We start from the raw sequence: 3,134 nt of genomic DNA, 5'->3' as shown, positions 1-3,134 counted from the left end.
CTCTCTCTCTCTCTCTCCCACCATCTCTCTCTCTCTCTCTCCCTCTCTTTCTTTCTCTGTCTTTATCTCTCAGCCCCACATGAGTACACACAGTTAAACTCTCTCTGTGGTCACAACAAGGAATGACAGTCCTCTGGGCCAACTCAGAGTGATGACGCAACTTTGGGAAGTTTGCATAAGCCATATGCATGTCCAGCCCTCCAAGGAAAGCTGGGTATTCACTATAGTATACAGTTCACCTTCAAAGCATAGCACCTTATTGGTAAAGCACTGTTCCAATGCCTCCAGAAGGCATAGTACAGTAATTTCAAAATCAGTAAAACTTGAGAAACTATTCAGTCTTCAAAAAATGCTAATCAATTTCTTTGTCAGCGGCACTGAGAGCAATTGAGACTTTGCTGCTGAGATATATGTTAGCTACTAAATCAACAAAAACACAAGTTTGCATTTATTTATTTATTTATTCATTCATTCATTCATGCAGTTGTGAAAGTTTTCACATACTAGAGCCCATAGCTGACTCTTTGGCATTTGCAAGTGAACTAACAAAGTGAGCTAATTCTGGCTAACACAGTGCTGGCTATCTATGACAAGACAAATTTCAACAATTATGAGAGCAGTTGTGGCAGATTAATTAAAGGTTATTTTGAATGAAGAGGCATTTCAGTGTGCATTTGGTAATCATCTGGTAATTATCTGGGGGATAAAATGAAGGCCTATGCAACAAAAATTGCAAGAGATGCCATCACCTTGCATTCATCTTGAAACTTGTGCATAATACGAAGGACTCTTTCAATTTAGTTATGCTAATCTGAGGTGAATGTTACATTACCATAGCAATAGATGCTATAGCTCATTCAAATTCAAAGTTTTGGAGCACAGCCAAAGGCAGGTCCTGGCATGCAGTCCATTTTTGGCAGATCAGCTTGATTAGCATTATTTATTTCTTTTTTTTTTAGTCTAGGCAGATCTTCCAAATACACCCTATACATGCTATTACAAACGTGTTGAGTGGAGACAGTTAAATTGTACTTACCATTTAATGAAATGTCATGCATTTCTCTTTTATTTTCATTTTGTTATGTTTTTATTCAGCTTTTTTGGGTTACTTGGCATCTTTGGTTGCCCAGCAGTCTGGAGCCTTTCTGAACTCACCCGTCTCCTTGAGAGCCATTTCACGGAAATCACAAGGGACGCGGGGGGTTATTGGGGCTTTCGGCCTAAGAAAGTGCGATTTATTCCGTTTTTTTTTTTTCACAGCGAGGGAATGAGAGAATCGTTTGGCAGGCTCAGGCCACCCCAGAGGAGAAGCCCCGCTGTTGAATCACTAAAGCAAGTAAAGAGGGGTGGATGAAAAATAGGGGCCCCACTCTCCATGCTTCTCTCCGCGCACAGTGGTAGCAGGGTAGTATATCTCTAACTGTACCGGGGAGAATAGGGCGAAATACGAATGACCTCCCATTCTCCCCCACCTCCTCCCTTTCCTTTGAGTAAGAGGCTATTTAAGTTGATAAAGAATGTCTGTTCAAACCTATAGTTTCACTTAATGGATTAAACTAATCCAAAGCAGCATTTTAGTTCAGTGGTGGTCAAAATCCATCAATTTTAAGTTTGTTGCCATTTTTTATTTATTTTTCACTCCAGTTGCACTACTTTATCAGAATGCACAGTGCTTCATCAAATTGTACACTAGTCTTGGTTCTTGTTCTGAGATACACTTATAGTTACTGAGTCAAACAAATGTGCATTTCCACTGATTTTGCCTTCAAATTATTACAGTTTTTCTCAATTGTTTACAGTTTTTCTCAATTGTTTAAACACGTTTTCTGAAACTATAGCTCAGTTTCTCTACACACAAAGCACAGCAACAGTTAACCTTTTGCCAAAACTACACAAATCTCTTGCAAAATGCATTCATGCATTCAAAACCGTGTTCTCTCTTCTCAAAACTGACTTTTTCCATCAAAATGATTCACACAGGCCTCATATGAATAGGTCTTATTGAGCATTGATTTCACACTGGTGCGATAAATATAAAAACACAACCATCAAAATACTGTATATATGTTTTGGCCTCATGAGGTCATGTTACATATTCAAGTGTATAAAATTCTGTAAAAATTTCTTATTTTCTCTCATTTTTTGAAGTTTTAGTTTTCTTTTCGAGGGGTCCCAAAATAGGCTGCAATTTTACAGTACATATAAAGACTGTTGCCATGATACAATACAGTAAATATAGCATCATATAAATAGTGCATTTGCTAAGTAAACATAATTCTAATTCAGTACAGTACAGCAAAGTATGTGATCTTTTATCACTTTGAGTGTTGTTATTGTGTATGATACAATGCACATTTACTGTATTGTCCTGCCAATGAGGTCCAGTTGGGCTGCCCTCATAACCCAGGTTCCCTCATGAGTCATACTGAACATTGTTAGAAGTGTATTTTCATTTTCCTTATCAGTGCAATTATGAGTTTTTCCAAAATAGATAACATTTGTGTCTTCTCAAAACTAGAACATGCTTAGACTGGATAATGGATGTAATGATCTGTTATCATATATGAAATCAATGAACAAATTCAAAAAGGTAACACAGAAAATATTTATTTGTTACTGTAAAATGAATCTTTGTTCAGCAGACTGCAAAAATAAAAGTCGTAGTTTGTAGGCCTGCTGTAAAAAAAAACAAATACGTGATCAACCAAAGTTGCACGTATTTCATTTGAAATATTAGCTTGTCTCCCTCTTCTTCGTCCACCTGTACACGTACACCACCTCTACCTCTACCTCTACCTCTACTCTCTCTACTCTACCTACCTCTACTCTACCTACTCTACCTCTACCTCTACCTCTACCTCTACCTACTCTACCTCTACCTCTACCCTCTGTGCTGCGTGTTGCTCCATTGTTTCCAACACAATAGAGGTCGCCGGAGGTCTCTTTATGCTCTGACAGATAATGAAAGTTTAGCCATGAGTTTGAGCAGGTGTGGCGTGAGTGAGACCAATCGGTACTTAGAGTTTGGTATTTGAAGGCAGTGTTTTCCATGTGAACAAACAAGGCTTGATTATGAAAATTGTGCTAAATGATGAGATTTTGTGTGTAGACTTGTGCAAAAATGTGATTTAGAA

Source organism: Anguilla rostrata, chromosome 7 (genome assembly GCF_018555375.3).
Source record: "Anguilla rostrata isolate EN2019 chromosome 7, ASM1855537v3, whole genome shotgun sequence".
Classification (NCBI taxonomy): domain Eukaryota; kingdom Metazoa; phylum Chordata; class Actinopteri; order Anguilliformes; family Anguillidae; genus Anguilla; species Anguilla rostrata.
The sequence above is the reverse complement of the archived record's forward strand: the minus strand, read 5'-3'. Positions refer to the sequence as shown.